The sequence below is a fragment of the Rhinolophus sinicus genome, linkage group LG13 (genome assembly GCF_036562045.2).
Source record: "Rhinolophus sinicus isolate RSC01 linkage group LG13, ASM3656204v1, whole genome shotgun sequence".
NCBI lineage: Eukaryota > Metazoa > Chordata > Mammalia > Chiroptera > Rhinolophidae > Rhinolophus > Rhinolophus sinicus.
In genome coordinates this window covers 56,670,268-56,687,499 of record NC_133762.1, presented here as the reverse complement: position 1 = coordinate 56,687,499, position 17,232 = coordinate 56,670,268, and the positions used below count along the sequence as shown (strand labels likewise).

The 17,232-nt window shown below is 41.3% G+C and overlaps 2 protein-coding genes across 8 annotated transcripts in view; both read right to left on the bottom strand.

Annotated features, from left to right (window-relative positions):
- NAA20 (N-alpha-acetyltransferase 20, NatB catalytic subunit) overlaps positions 1-17,232 on the bottom strand; it is a 343,857-nt gene that overhangs the window by 169,968 nt on the left and 156,657 nt on the right. The window lies entirely within an intron of this gene.
- The window catches only part of RIN2 (Ras and Rab interactor 2), a 244,717-nt gene that overhangs the window by 132,044 nt on the left and 95,441 nt on the right, over positions 1-17,232 (bottom strand). The gene's annotated exons all lie outside the window — the stretch shown is intronic.

Genomic DNA, 17,232 nt, shown 5'->3' with positions numbered 1-17,232 from the left:
AGAGTCCAAAGCCAGGATAACGTCAGTAGTAACTTTTCCTGCCTATTATGAACTGGGGTGGGGTTTGTTATTGTTGTTATTGTATCCCTTCCAGGAGCCTTTTAGATATTTTATTCTAATTGGCCCCCCATTAAATTTCAATACCACAGATGTGCTCTGTATTTGCTTATATGTCATATGCATCTCTGTAATTTATACATAAAGAGAGTAATACTTTTCGTCCCCCTTGAAAAGCAATTTTTGGCTTCTTGGGGCCAATATGGCCTCTGTTGACAATGCATGTTATAAACTGACCATTATAAACTGGGCTCTCATGGCCTCCTGATGTCTATACAGGGATCTCACCACAGCGTGGAAGGGAACACAGCGTGGAGAAGACTGCACTCCCACCCACAGGCATCTTTGCTCTCTAGTGATGAACAACATAATAATGGCAGAAACAACAATCTGAGCACTTGCTAGATGCCAGGCACTGAGCCAAGCTTTGATATACTGTATTTTAGTCCATTGGAGCTTCCATAGCAAAATACCGCAGCTATTACAAAGACCAAAGATGTATTGCTCACAGTTCTGGAGGCTGAAAGTCCAAGACCAGGGTGCCAGTACACTCAGGTGAGGACCCTGTTTCTGGTTGCAGGCTCCTTGCTGTGTCCTCACTTGGGGGGTTAGGGAGCTCTCTGAGGTCTCTTTTATAAGGGCACTAATTCCATTTATGAGGTCTCTACCCTCATGACACAAGCACCTCCTAAAGGACCACCTCCTAATACCGTCACCTTGGGCATTAGGATTTCAACATATGATTTTGGGGGGATCTAAACATTCAGCCCGCAACATACTCTCATAGTTGTAGCAAACCTCAAGACAAAGATTCCAGGGTGAGGAATTTCGAGGTAAGATGATCCCAGGAAATACTGGTAGGGAAATGTGGAATGAGGGAGGAAAGAGAAGGTGGTTTTCAAGTCAGTGACCACTGTGGACAACTGGAGTTTAATCTACAAAGAAAATCTGGCAAATGGTGTCAAACATGAACCTCAGAGTGATCCTACCTGAATAGGTGATGGAACAGTGGTATTTATATACAAACTCCCATCAGTTGTTGGTTAAGGCCTATTCCTACTCTCTTTTGGCAGAGATGAAAATGCTACGAGCCAGAAGTCAGGTTGGTATGAACTGAAATGATAGGGCCCAAGCGTACACAGCTGGACTACACACACAGTCTTACATAATTCTCATAACATCCATAGGAGGTGGGCATCCTAAGCAGCCCAAATTGTATAGATATGTAAATGAGGCATAAAGATGTTCAGTAGTGTTCCCAAAACTAACAGTAAGAAGTGGCTTAACATGATGCTATAAATTTATACTGCCCCTCTCCTGGCACATACATGCTGCTCTTCTTGATATATATTATATATATATATATATATATATATATATATATATATATATATATATATAATATATTATATATATGTGTATATATATATATGTATATACATACACATATATGTGTATATATATATGTATATACATACACATATATGTGTATATATATAATATATATATATATTAGTTTCAGGTGTACAAAACGTAATAGTTAGACATTTAAACCCCTCATAAAGTGATAACCCATTCCCTAAGCTATGACACCTCTGACATCTTATATACCTGTTACAATACCATCGACTATCATCCCTATGTTGTACTTCACATCCCATGACTATATATACCTATATATTTAGTTATACCTGACATTCAATATTATTCTACTTCAGCTTCAGGTGTACAGCACATTGGTCAGGCATCTACACAGTCTATGACATGATCCCCCGATAAGTCCAGTTCTCATCTGTCACCTTACATGATCTTTACAATGTTGATTATATTCCCCATACTACATTAATTATCAATTTGTATTTCTTAATGCCTTCACCTTTTTCACCCTGACCCCAACCCCATTCCCATGTATCACCCTGATAGATCTACTACTTATCTGGCATCGTACCTAGTTATTACAATATTATTGACTACATTCCTTATGCTATATCCTACATCCCCACGACTACTGTACAACAACCAATTTGTTCTCCTTAATCCCTTCCCCTTTCGTTCATCCTTAACCTCCCTCCCATCTTAAAGAAGGCCCTCTAAGATTCCTTGTAATACTGGTTTGGTGGTGATGAACTCCTTCAGTTTTTTCTTGTCTGGAAGCTCCTTACTGTCCTTCAATTCTAAATGACAGACTTACTGGGCAGAGCAATCTTGGTTGTATGTCCTTGCTTTAAATATTTTCTGCCAGTCCCTTCTGGCCTGCAAAGTTTCTGTTGAGAAATCAGCTGACAGTCTTATGGGGGTGCCCTTGTAGGTAACTAACTGCTTTTCTCTTGCTGCTTTTAAGATTCTCTCTTTGTCTTTAAGCTTTGGCATTTTAATTATGATGTGTCTTGGTATGGGCCTCTTCGGGTTTATCTTGTTTGGGACTCTCTGTGCTTCATGAGCTTGTATGTCCATTTCCTTCACCAGGTTAGGGAAGTTTTCTGTCATTACTTCTTCAAATAGATTTTCAATTCCTTGTTCTCCCTCTTCTCCTTCTGGTACACCTATAATGCGAATGTTCGTACACTTTATATTGTCCCAGAGTACCCTTAAACTCTCCTCAAATTTTTGGATTCTTTTTTATTTTTGCTGTTCTGGTTGGGTGTTTTCTGCTACCTTATCTTCTACATCGCTGGTTGGATCCTCTGCTTCATCTAATCTACTGTTGATTCCCTATAATATACTCTTAGTTTCCATTATTGTATCCCTTATTTCTGACTGGTTCTTTTTCATGGTTTCCATCTCAATTTTTATGCTTCCTATCTCTCTGTTGAAGTTCTCCCTGAGATCACTGAGCATTCTTATAACCAGTGTTTGGAACTCTGCGTCTGAGACATTGCTTATCTCCGTTTAGCTTAGTTCTTTTTCTGGAGCTTTGTTCTGTTCTTTCATTTGGAACATGTTTCTTTGTCTCCCCATTTTGGCTGCCTCCCTGTGTTTGTTTTCATGTATTAGGTAAAGCTGCTATGTCTTCTGGTCTTAGTACAGTGGGCTTATGGAGTAGGTGTGCTTTGGGGTTCAGTGGCACAGTCTTTCTGGTCACCTGACTCACATGCTCCAGGTGTGCCCCTTGTGTGGGTTGTGTGTGCCCTCCTCTTGTAGTTGAGCCTTGGTTGATAAGTGCACATCAATGGGAGGGACTGACGCTTGGGCTCACTGGTTGTGAGGACTGGCCTTGACTACAGTGGAAGGGCTGTTGTGCAGGGATCTGTCTCAGCAGGACTCTGGTGCCTGCCCAATCTTCCCCTTGGGTGTGTTGTACTTGGAGGTGGCTGGGTGATGCTCCAGCTCATTCTGAAGCTGACCACTGGGGGTGCCAGTCCCAGGACCACTGGTAGGTCTACTGTAGGTCTACTTCAGCCACAGCCTGTGCCCCACCCACGGCCACCCAGCCAGAGCCAGAATGAAATCCGCAGCTAGCTGCTGCCGTGCTGTGCTTGGAAGCACCTTGAGAGACCAAGCCATGAACCAAGGCTGGCTGCTGCTAGTGCCAGCCTAGGGCTACTCAGCCAGAGGTTCAGGACATGTTCAAGCCAGATGTTGCTTGTCTGGGTTCTGCGAACTTTTGAGAGACCCTACGAAAGTCTGTAGCTTGAGTCAAGGCAGGTGGCCTGCATGAAAAAGCCAATGAAAGCAGCATGGTTGTGCCTGAAAGTTGGGTGGGGCCACGTCTCAAATTGCCAGGGAGTGGAGAACTAATGGTGGAGACTCAGAAATGCAGCCTCCTGTGTGAGCTCGCTAGGAAGGGAGAGGGCTCAACAAAGAAACAAAGGCCTCTGTCACCTCCCTTGTCCAGAAGAAAGCCACCTCTCCAACCCCTGTCCCAAGCCAGACAACTCAATTCTCTACCATTTCTCCCTGCCGACTTTCCAGCTGCTGTCCCAGTGCTGGAGCTCAGAGTGAGTGATTCCATTGGTGAATAAGTTGGTGCACAGTCCCTTTCAAGAGGAGCGCCTGGGAGTGTAGCCATGCTCTGTCTCACTCTGTCACAATCTCTGTTGGTTTTCACAACCAAAATGTATGGGGACTTCTTTTCCCGGCACTGAAATCCTGAGCTAGGGTCAGGCTGGGATCTCTCACTCCTTTAGGGGATGGGGGGGACCTCCACAGCTGAAACAGCCCTCCCGATCTTTAATGGTCACACCCAGGTGTGGGACCAGCCTGTTTCGTGTCTCTGACCTTCCTACTAGTCTGGAGGTGGCTTCTTCTGCATGTCCTTAGTTGAAAGGCTCAGTTCAGCTAGATTTTAGGTGATTCTCCATAATGGTTGTTTTGTAGATTACTTGTCATTTTGATGTGGTTGTGAAAGAAGATAAACACAGAGTTTATCTACTGCACCATCTTGGTTGTCTGCTTGATTTTTTCCTATTAGAATTGACTCAACAAATTGATAAAGCTCATGTGATAGTGATCATCTCATGTAAACCCACAAGTTGGCAAGGAGGGGAAGGGTTTATGGAAAAGATAATGAGTTGAATTTTGGAATTTTTGAGTTTGAATTGTCAGTAGAACATCCATGGGGAAAGTTCAGAAGGCAGGTACATCAATGGATCTGACTCTTGAGAGGGGACAATGTGCTGGTGATACAGCGTAGGAGTAGTCAGCATGTACATGTGTTACGGACTGACTTTTATCTCCCCAAATTTATTTGCTTAAGCCTAACCCCCAGTATCTCAGAATATGACTGGATTTGGAGATAGGGCTTTTAAAGAGGTAACTGAGTTAAAATGAGGCTGTTAGTGTGGACCTAGTCCAATCTTACCACTGTCCTTATAAGAAAAGGAGATTAGGACATACAGGGAAAGACACCAGGGCCATGAAATAGAAAGGCCATACGAAGAGGAAGCAAGAGGGTGGCCATCTGCAAACCAAGGAGAGAGGCCTCAGAAGAATCCAATCCTGCCAGCACTTTGATCTGGAACTTCCAGGTTCCAGAACTGACAGAAATAAATTCATGTTGTTTACGTCACCCAGTTTATGGTATTTTGTTATGCAGCCCTAGCAGACTAATATGACATGGAAACTTTTGTCATGGAATAGAGGGATCTACATGAGAGCCAAGGGAAGGTTTCATTTCAAGACACTGTAATTATAAAACGGAGCCAGTGCTGCAAAGTAGGCAAGAAAGACAAAGACTGAAAGCTATCTGTTGGGTGTGGCAACAGAAAGGAAGAGCCAAAGAAATGGAACGGAAATGGGAAAATTAGCATTTTATATGTACTATCCTATTTGATCCTCTTGTCAATATTAGGATCGAGGAATCATCTTGCCTAGTGTCCTACAATTAGACTAAATGGTAGATCCAGGACTAGACCCATGTATGTTTGACTGCCAGGAGCCCTCTCTAGTATACCATGCTCATCTATCCCACTCCTGAGGGTGGAAGTCCATGGGCATCTCTGCAGCCTCATCCAGCTCATGTTCTTGGAAATTGAGTGGCTACTCCCACCTTGTTCCTGCAAATTACTATCTCTTAGGAAATTCAGCTCCATTCCTATTGTCTCAACAAACCTTGGAATGGCAGGGCATGGAGAAATGTTCTCACTATCTAGCTGTTCTGCCTTCCCAGGAAACCCTCGCAGTCTCACGGCCTCCAAAGCCCATCTCCCAAGCCATGCGTCTCAATTCAGCTGCTCCTACCTAATCTTAATCCAATTTGGGACATAGGCTTCTGTCCTCCACAGAGTTTATAGTAGTCCTGCCTTCTACCTGTATGTCCTGTGCCTCCTGCCAACTCCCACTTGGCTCTGTCCCCACTGTCAGGGCAGTTCCATCCAGGCCCTGCTAAGGGTCTCATTATGAAAAGCAGAGCTCAATATTTACCATGGACTGTAAGAAAACAGATGAGATCATGGCATGATTGAAATTGATCTTTTTAAGGAAAACTTATAGAGAATGGGGGAGGAGTCAGCAAATTGGGGATGGGTAAATGTTATTCCAAGTGAAAGTTTTATTTCCTGAATATGGTAATGAAAACATTATTAAGATGATGGTTTTTGAGCATTTAGAAGAAAAATTATGGCCACTAGACATTAGCATGATGTCTCTAAAACATGAACATTGTTGACTTTTTAGTGTTTCCACACAATAGATCAGGAGCTCTGAATATGGAAGAGTTCGATTTTATAAAGGAGTTTGACAAGACTCTGAAAATATTCTAAGAGATACAGTGTGAGCTGGATAGCAATATAAGTAATTGTCCAGTCACCCAACCACAAAGTCACTAGAATATAGCTTTCCTTTCAGGTCTTTGGACCAAAATCTATTAGTGTTAGGCCACTTGTTTCAATCTGTTCTGTAAATCTGCAGATTTCACCTTCCTAACTTAACCTCTGGCACATTTCCTGCCTCACTCAGATTGAGCCTGACCTGATTTCCATTCTCTGTACTCAAGAAAACACACTGATTTTGGCATACAGTTGAAGAGAAACAGGTTATTAGAGAAATGAGAAGTAGGCAAAGATTTCCTAAATAGGACATAAAAAGCACAAACGGTCTCAATAAAAAAAATTCTCAAAGAGATAAATTTGGATTTCATTAAAATTAAAAACTATGTTCAACAAAACACATTATTAAAAAGTGAATGAATAAGCCAAAGAATGGGAGAAGATATTCTAAATACATACATCTAACAAAAAATTTATGACCACAATTTATTTTAAAAATATGTAAACCTGCCACTATGGAAGGCAGTGTGGAGGTTCCTCAAAAAATTATGAATAGAAGTACCCTATGACCCAGCAATCCCTCTCCTGGGTATCTATGCAAAAAATCTGAAAACATTTATACATAAAGACAAGTGTGCTCCAATGTTCACTGCAGCTTTATTTACGGTAGCCTAGACATGGAAATAACCAAAATGTCCTTCGATAGATGAATGGATAAAGAAGTTGTGGTATATATACACAATGGAATACTATTCGGCGGTAAAAAAAAAGATGAAATAGGACAATTTATGACAACATGGATGGATCCTGAGATTATAATGCTAAGCGAAATAAGTCAGACAGAAAAAGAAGAGAACCATATGAGTTCACTGATATGTGATATATAAGCCAAAAACAACAAAAAAACAAGACAAACAAATGAGAAACAAAGACTCATAGACACAGACAATAGTTTAGTGGTTCCCAGAGGGTAAAAGGGGTGGGGGGTGGTAGATGAGGGTAAAGGGGATCAAATATGTGGTGATGGAAGGAGAACTGACTCTGGGTGGTGAACACACAATGTGACTTATAGATGATGTAATACAGAATTGTACACCTGAAATCTATGTAACTTTACTAACAATTGTCACCCCAATAAACTTTAATTTAAAAAAAAGAACAAATGAAAAATAAAAATAAATAAAGTAAGAAAAAAAATGCAAACTTGAAAGACAATAAGACAACAACAAAATAAATTTTAAAAATGAGAACTGACTTTAACGGGCCCACCACTAAAGAGAATATCCAAATGTAAAGCATGTGAAAAGGTGTTCAACATTATTACAGTACTCATCAGGAAAAATTGAATTAAAACCACAATAAAATTTATCCATGTAACCCCCTGAATGGATAAAATTTAAAAGACTGACCACATCAAGTGTTGACAAAGATGTGGAGCAACTGGAACTCTCATACACTGCTGGTGGGAGTAAAAATTGGTCCAACCACTTTGGAAAACTGGAATATCTACTAATATCTATCTATATCAGCCCTGGAACAAGTAATTCTACTTCCAGTATACATCCAGGATAAATGAGTACATGTGTCTACAAAAAGACATATGTACAAGAACATTCATAGCAACCTAATTCATAATAGCTGAAACTAGAAACTATAGGGTGGCTATAGGGGTGTATGCATATGTTTACTGAGCTGTACAGTGAACTCATTAAGCTTTTGCTTCTACTGTATAAAAATTATACCTCAATAAAAATAAAACTGCTTAAAATGAGGGCAGATAGAGGCTAAGATAAGATATTCCAATATATATAAAGGCTTTAAAAAGCCATGCCAAAAAGCAGTCTTTCTTCCTGTTTCTTCATTTTAGCCACTCTGCAAGGTCTGTAATCACTCCACTCATTTTTTAATGTTTTCAGTTCCATTTTTGATGACCACTCACTAGAATGCCCTGTGTAGAAATACTAAATGTGATAGCATCTAAGTTACTATTGGTAGTAAGAGAACGATTACTATATACACCACCTAATAGGCCAAACATTGCTAGTCAAACCATGACACAATGCTTTCTTATCCCTTAGAATTAAATCTTATTGAAAGATCCTTTAAAAGGCAGAAGGCATATTTAGACGTATAATGCTATCATATATTACAAGGAAAATGTTTTCTACACATTACGAGGCAAATGTAAGCAAAGTAAATTGATTAACATAGGCCTAAAACTCCTTCATATACAGAGTCTGACTTTTTGAGAGCATTCCTGTGCAGATCTCTTAAAAGAGTGCCCCACTACTGTCTCTGGGATTTCCTCCCCAGCCTCTGACATCAACTGTGCACTTCTGATACTGGCATTTTCTTGATTTTACATAAGGAGTCAATGGAAGGTTTTCAGACAACAACCTAAAATCTTATTCCTTCCTTAAACAGTCCTTAAATGCTTTATTGACCTAAACACTGGGGCTACAGGTATCCATTCAGGTCCCCCCAAATAGCAAGCAAGTTCGTACACACACATATGACAACCACCTCATGACAACATGGCCAGCAGGGATTGTGAGATTCTATCAGGTGTAATACCCATTGTGATTTCAGAGCTATTAATGAACATGTAAAACACCTTATCCTGAGGGATATGTAATTGGGTGTCTGGGGAGTTTTGCAAATGCCTTAATTATCAATATGATGATCAGCTTATAGTCACAGAGGAATAATTTCAATATTAATTCTAAAGCTATAGTTGCATCACTTACCTTGCACCTAAAGAAAGAATGTAGTTTAACAATGATCAGAGAAGAGGTTAGAATTAATTAAAAAAATAAGTTGGCATTGTCTCCACCTAAAAAAGGGTGGCCCTTCATACAGTGTGCGGGATATAAATGATAAACGTCTAAGTATTGCTTTGTCTTGTGCACCTGAAACTAATAAAAATTTAAAAAAAAAAAAAAAATGCGTGGCCTTCCCAGTACCCCTTTGGCAGGTATTTTTTCTTTAGTGGAAATGGAGGCCTCTGGCAAGCAGACCTGGATAACTTAAGCCACTAAAATCAATCAACCAATGCCTCTTGTTCTGTTTTCATGTTCATAAGCACAATTTGAACTATGATTTTGTGCCCTGAGTAATTTTCGTACAAGGAAAGAATACAATGAGTGGTTGATAAAAATGATCTAGTCTACTATAAGTGAAGGTTTCTTATTGCAAATTAACAAATTGGCATCCTGGCTTATGTATTAGCTGTGTGAGTTTAGTTAGTGGGAGTCTATTCTGAGCATTGATCACAACCTGGAGATGCTGGCAAAATCAACTTGATCCTCTTACCAACCTCCAATTCTTTACCCCAATCTCTATCCACACCCTTTGAGACATGACTTTGCAGTTCCCCTCAATAAAAGGCAAAGCCTATTTCCTTGCTCCCTTGACGTTGGGCTTGGTTGTATGACATGATTTGGACAACAGAATAAATGGCTTTCGAAGTGCTTATGCAGTTGGGCTTGTGCTCTAGTGCCTCTGCCACCACCGTGAGAACACATCCCAGAGAGCTCAGGACGATAAGAGACACATAGAGCAGACATGAACCAACCCATGACTTAAGGTCGAGCCCCGCTGAGCCCCATCTAGATCACCAAACTTCCGCCAACCTGCAGATGTGAGAGCAAGAAAGAAATGCCTCAGAATTTGGGAGTGCTTTGTTAAGCCGCATACTGAGATGATAGCTAACTGATGCACCTTCCCAGCCAGTCTCCACCTAAAAATGGGTGCCTGCCAGTGCCCACTGACATCATGCAGTCACCCTCCCCTAGAACTCTTGGGATCCCAGCATTCTTTGTCCTTCTGGATCTCCGGCACCTGGATCGGTCTCCCTGGGTAGGTCTCTGAAACATTTCCAGATCCCCTTCACCTATACCTGGCTCCAAGCTTCACCTGTGTCTAGAACTCCTGAAACTGCAAATCCTTCCTCCCTCTTGGATTGCATCCTCCAGCTCATTGTCACCTCCATATCATCTGGGTCCCTTCCCCACCTTCATCTCAACTCCCTCAGGTTTTCTCTTTGTCCCCCTTGCTCTCCTCTCTCACTGTCCTGATTCCGAGCGGGTCTAGACATCAGTGGCCAACTGCACTTCAGGCAGATTCCCTCTGTCAGCCATTTCTAACCCCCATGTGCAGCCCATTGAAACTTATTCTTATAACTGGATATACTGCATCAGGGGCATGTGTTGGGTGATAAAGATTAGGGGGCATTTCTGCTGAATTCAAGGTTCCCCAAACCTCATTTAGTAGCCTGTGCTGTTCTTTACAGCCCCATCCTTTGTAGCGACAGCTACAAACAGAAGGTAAGACAACAGTACTGGCCAACTGATTTGTGAGAAGTGTAGATTACATTTCCCTTGAACAGATTCCAAGGGTGCTTCTGTCCCCTGTCTAGAATCTAGTGCAAGTCCACACTGATGTGGGGATACATAGCATTTTTCCTTACAAATGATCACTTTTATGGGAAACAACAGTCTCCACTGAGCCAGAGGCTGACAGTGAAAAAACCTCCCCTACACCCTACAGGGTCCTCACTCGATTACAAGTTGGGCAAAAGGAGGGGTGTGCAGGTGGGACTGAAAACCACAAGACCCTGCTCAGAAAAAGAAATGGGCAGTTTTCTTACTGGTAATTTATGGGGAAAGTAATTGATGATGCCGATTAACCAAATGTTAATGGCCTTTGTCTTCAGGCACATTTTTGCAGAGCGTCCAGGCTAAAAAGCTCTTCAGGCACATAGCTGTGAACACAGCATGGGCACTTCCAGAGAACGTTGAAATTCATTCTAATGAGAACAGTCACATGTATAAAACCAAAAATAGAGGTAGGAGGAGGTTCAGGGGAAAGGAACTTATTTCTTTCCGGTAAGTCACAAAGAACACAGAGGGAAAATTTCAAGCTTTAAACTGCTTTTTCTAGCCTTATATATTAAACTTCACATTTTCTGGAGGCTGCTGTTTTGAGGTATTAAGAGACTTCTATTTTAATATAAAACCCACAAAACCCTTGCTTTTTCTGTGCTGTGCCATTATCTGACTTTTGGCAGACTTAAAATTCTTCCTTTTAAAACTATTTCCTTTTGGAGGTCAGCTGAAAGTCCAGTTCAAGCACCACATTGATAAAACTGAACACAGGACCACTCTTAAAAGCCAGGCATTATGGGTCCCAGTAGAAAAACACTCCATGGTGCCAGGCTTCCGAGACATCAGGCCTCAAACGTGGCTTTGTGTCAACGCAGCTGTATCCACACGTGAAAAGTTAAAAGACTTATTTAAAAATGTTTCCACTTCTGGAAGCCCTCTCTCTGCAACTTCCATGCAGAGCGGGAGCAAAGAGCCAGGGGTAGAAAGACACTTTCTCAGCTCCTGGGACCTGGCTGAGTATTTAGCTCCCGTACCCAGACCCTGGCCCGTGTTTTCCAGGCTCTTGCTTTAGATCTAAGCAGGCTTGCATATGCAAGTGCCCTGATCATCGGTCAGCATCGAGACCCAGAGGAAAAGGCACATTCTTTGACTGTCTATATTTAAATGACAAAATATTAAAACCTGTTTATTCATTCTGCAGACAGGATGAGCTCATAGGGAACCAGAATTTTTTTTTAATTGGCATAATTTAGTGGCTTAAGCATATGCAGCTTTAATACAGCTGTCTTTTGCTATCCAGTGAAGTCTTTCCCCTTAGAACTCCTCAAAATAGCCAAAAGTGTCCCTGTACAATTCTCCCAAAGGTAATGACTATTGTACAAAACAAATGAACAGTAAGCCAGAAGTTACAGATCCTTGGGGAAAAACCAAATTATGGTAGTCCCCCCTTATCCACAGGGGATACGCTCCAAGCCCCCAGCGCATGCTTGAAATCACAGAGTGACAAATAGCATCCCCATGGAGATGCTGGGCAAAGGGATGGTTCACATCACGGTGGGACGGAGTAGGACAGCGCAAGATTTCATCATGCTATTCAGAACAGTACTCTACTTAAAACTTATGAATTGTGCTTTTCGGGAATTTTCCATTTAATATTTTTGGACCACAGTTTACCATGGTTAACTGAACCTTATACTATCTGGACCTTTACAGAAAGTTTACAGACCCCTGTTTTAGGGCAGCATTGTGCAGTAGAATATAATAAGAGTCACAGATATAATTTTAAATTTTCTAGTAGCTGGATCAAAAAGTAAAAATAAACGGGTAAAAATATGTTCAATTTTTTTACCCAACATGTAAAATATCATTTCAACATATAATCAAGATAAAAGATGAGACATTTTTTCTTTTTTTCCATACTGTTTCCAAATCCAGTGCGTATTTTACCCTTAGAGCACATCTCAATTCATGTTAGCCACACTCCAAGTGCAGAGTCCCTGTGGCCAGGGGCTACTGTGCTGGACAGCACAATTCTAGATCACTCTCTGGCTCTCTGAAGCTGGAGCTCCAGCATCTCAACCCCCACGGCCAGCCTGGGCTCCTCCCCTTCTGCATTAATTAGCTTCCCTAATTCTTTAAAATGTGCATTGAAAAATCATATTCCGAAATCCTACAACTCTTCATTGTAACATATCCCTGGGACAAAAAGAGTGAAAGAACTGCCTAAACTCACAGCTTTACAAGAAAGGGCAGGGGGAGTTGGTGGAGCATAGAAGCCTTAGGATTTTTGTTAGGGGAAAAATAATGCTAACAAATAAGCTAAAACAAACAGACTGCAAACAAACGCAAAATGCTTTAGATAAAAGATGAAAGAAAGAGAGCAATTGAGGAGTATCTCTTAAGAATACCTTCAGCAATTCAGCCATGTCATTATTCTATTTGGCAATAAAAGAATGATTAGTCTGCCAAATATTACAAAAGTAGAAAAAACAACCAAAAGACAAACTGAGTAGTTGTCAAAGTCTAAAAATTAAGACATGCCACTTAGAAATCTGAATTTCTGGCATCTTTTGAAAAACTATAAAGACTGGGAACACAGGTCCTATGTTCCCATGTGACAACAGTCAGCTGGATGAAATGGCTGGGGCCCCCTCCCCCATAGAAGGCGACCATGGTCTCTAGTTGGCCATAGTCCCTTCCATTCCCAGTTGTTCCACACTAGTCATGCACCTATAGTATTTGCATGACTACCTGATTTTTGAGTTTGTGCCCCCCAGACATAACTTTGAGACACCAAGATAACTTCTTGAAATTATAATAGTCTAATGCTGAAAGCAATACAGTCACATGCTATTGGCAATAGGAAAAATTTCAGAAGTAAAACTTATTTATCAAGTTTATATTCTAGTGGTTTCAGTTCAACCTTGAGGGGCTTTGACCTTTTAGCTTATATCTTGGTAGAATAATTGGTCCCAGGCAAGTGATATTTTTTTATCCTTTAAATATCTGAGACGATGAAGTGTTTAATGGGCAGCTCCCAACAGCACAGGATTACAATTACAAACTGTTTCCAATCTCACCAGCCAAATGGAAAATTACTCCATTGACATGGTTTCTAGAGTTATTTTCTCTTAAATTATTGTGGCATTGGAGTTTGACATACTTGAGGATTTAAATATGACTGACAATCATGAAACTAACACTTTATTCTTTTGGCATCCTTATTTAAGCTATTTGTACCCTGAATATTGTTAATATACCTAAATCATATTGTATTAAAAGTTATAAATAGCTCATGGGCTATGGCATTGCCTGTTTTATAGGACTATAAAATGTATTCTTTATAAAGGCAACATCTTTTATTTGAAAACATTTTGAGGACTGAAAATTACTTTGTCAGGATAATTCTGTACTTCTAACAAGATTAGTTCTTCTCAAAAGAAACTTATAGAAAGTGACTCTGTTCTTCAATGTTGCTTGACATTTTATTTTTGAACATGCTGGTAGGTGTAGTAGTATAAAGATTACTAGATCAGACATAAGAGAGGCTGTCTTTGACTAGCTGTACAATCTAGAAGCTCTGACTTTGACTACCTGTATAATCTAAAAAGGATTATTAAAAGGAGTTGACTCACTCCTCTGAGCCTCAGTTTCCGTATATTTAACATAGGGTGAATAGACTGCATTGCTGGATTCCAACATTTTTTATTTACAGCAGAATTCCTTTCGTTAAATGAAATCCTGGCTGGATGTTCATCAGAAAAGGGCAGAGCTGCCTTTGCTCAAGGGGGTGAGTGTAAGGTCCTTAGTTGGGACACCCCCTCTGTACTCATAGGCAGCCATGACTGGTCTGAAGACAGATGGATGAGTGACGCACTCATTACTTTTCCCGGTTGCAGAGTTTCTGAACTGAATATTAAAATTGCCCAAGGCAGCATGGCAGACCTTCCAGGACTATATAGACTCTTGTCACCCTCCTCACAAAATTCTCCACACACATGTACCTCAGTAGCCCTGGACCATCCTTTCTTCCACTAAACCTTGCCAGGCAAGAGCTTTCTCAAGCACTGACCCTCAAAAGCTTTCTCAAATACTTTGTGCTCCTTCTGTCTTGCTTCTCCCCAATGCCCTTCTCAACCACAAAACACATTTCAGGAACCTTATTACAGAATTGACAAGCATCCCTTGCAGGACCCCCATACGAAGGAGGGACAGAGGGGGTCCTGACTAAACATCAGCTGAGCGCCATGCCTTCCATCATTAGACTCCCGCCTTCCATGTTGAGTCCAGAACCTCTCCCTGATTTTCGACTGTGGGAGCCTCTCAAAGCTTTTGATCTTTGAAAAGGTCACATCCATCACACGATAGGCCCCTTCACAATGAGGTCACCTAGATCATCTTCCAAAATAAATATAAACACTTACTAGTAGAGAAAGACTAGGCTCTGCCTTTATGGTTCAAATAATCATTTCAACAGTGGCCTTTTTATTCCATAATTTGGCAAAGCCTTTGAGGCTGCATTTGTTACTCCAACTGCAGGTGAAGTTATAGATTCAATTTACTTCAGTAGAACTGAAAGAACAAAACCAACTCATGTTCAAGGCAGCAATGCCAAAAAAATCATAAAAGTCCTGTTGAAAAAGTCCTTGCGTGGTATGTATGAAGGATTGAATACGGTCCATATGTTCAAGTGCTGCCTAAATAACAGACATCTATTAGGGGAAGAGCAGAGACAAAGAAGAAAAAAGAAAGTGGTGCAAAAGTCCCATGTTGCAGATGATAGGAACTCTCTTGAACTTGACTTGTGTGTCAACTCTCAACAATAAAATAGCTTAACCTTAATGTTTTAAGATTTTAAAACTGTGAGTTCCTGAAAAAAAAAAAATGACGTCTGTTGATCCATTGCGTTGGGCAACCTCAGGCACAATGAAGTGCCCATGAGAAGACCTTGTGAAACCTGCACAGAAAAGGCTCTGTTGGGCCCCAGGGAATAGAATTGTATGTGTTCAAGGCTTCATCACTCACGCCATCCTGGATGGAGACATTCTCCCAGTAATTCAGCATGTGACTGGACATATAAAGACCTCTCCTTCATTATCAGATGTAGTTTTGGGTTGGACTGAGGGGCATGGTGACTTGGCTCTGAAAGGAGCCTATGAATGGGCTGTCAACAGTTATAAAACATTCCTATAAACTGGGGGCTCTCTGTGGAAAGAAAATGATGATGTGTATTTATATAAGAAAAACAAAACAGAGTGTCTCTTTGTTTCAGTTTGTGTCTTCCCAGACATTGCCTGTTTATTGTCACATTGGAGAAACACAGGCACTCAGGAATGACAAATAATGAGCCCTAAGTTCCTAAATAAGCACTGATAAGCTTGATCACTCTCTGACCAGGGCTTGGCACCAGCAGCCATGAGACCTGGACTCAGCTAGTTCCACTGGTAACACATCATGTGACCTTGGACCAGGCATGTTCTCTCTGAGTTTCAGTTGCTTTGTTTATGAAATCTGAGGTTGAAATAGTTGCTATTGCAATATTAGCATTTATCATTTTTATTCTCTTGATTATAGAAATACACATGTTCATTGTAATAATACATGATTCATCCACAGGACGAGCAGGAAAGGGAGGGCCCTGTGGACCACATCACAGAAGAAGTGGGGAGGGGCAAAGGAATGGGGATGCAAAGGCACAAGGAAAGGCCCAGGAGGGAAGCCAAAGCCGAGGGCTAAACTACATCCTCCAGGAGGTGGCTAGAAAGAGAAGAGAACAGGGCTTTCTCTCATCAAACAACTCTCTTCTGACACAGTAGACTCTGAGCAGGTTGAGCAGCCACTGGTAGAGGGAAAGCATTAAGTCAGGAGCCAGGAGACATGTCTGGCTTCATAGTGGAACTTGTTTTGTGGCTCTGGGTGGGTGACTGAACCTCCCAAGTTTCCATTTCCTCATCTGTAAAATGCAGACAATAGTTCCTACTTCAAAGTATGGCTGGGATAGAAAAATGAATGTAACTCATGAAAGCTCTAACCACCTCAAAGCGTGTACATATTATTCTCACTGCGACAAAGAAAGGAGGTCTCTCCCCACGTTTGCCTTTATTTTCTTTCTTTCACAAGTATTTAGGCAATTATATACCACCAAAAGGGACTCTGTGCACAGCAGCATTTCTCACTGGTTATTTTGTTCCTTCTACGGAAACCACCTGGTGCTTAAGCAAAGATTAAAGCAGACCCGAGGCTCAGAACAAATGCCAGGGCGCAACAATGAGGCGGTGAGCATAGGCGAGTGCACAGGATTGGACTTAGGCCCTTCCCACTGAGAAAACAATCTCACCCATCAGTTCCTGCGGAATCCTTCTCTTAATAAACAGGTTGGCCCACTCACGTACAGATTAAAAGTGATCACAGAGGCCTCACAGGCCCACCAAGCTGACCAGCTTTTGTTGTCAGGCCACTGGATGGGGTTATAGGGACTAGAGGCGGCTTGGTGAGGTTTCTAGGGAGCCAGAGCATGGGTGGGGGTGGCACCCCTAGCATCAGCCCTGCACCCAGACCCACATCCCACCCTGGAGAAACAAACG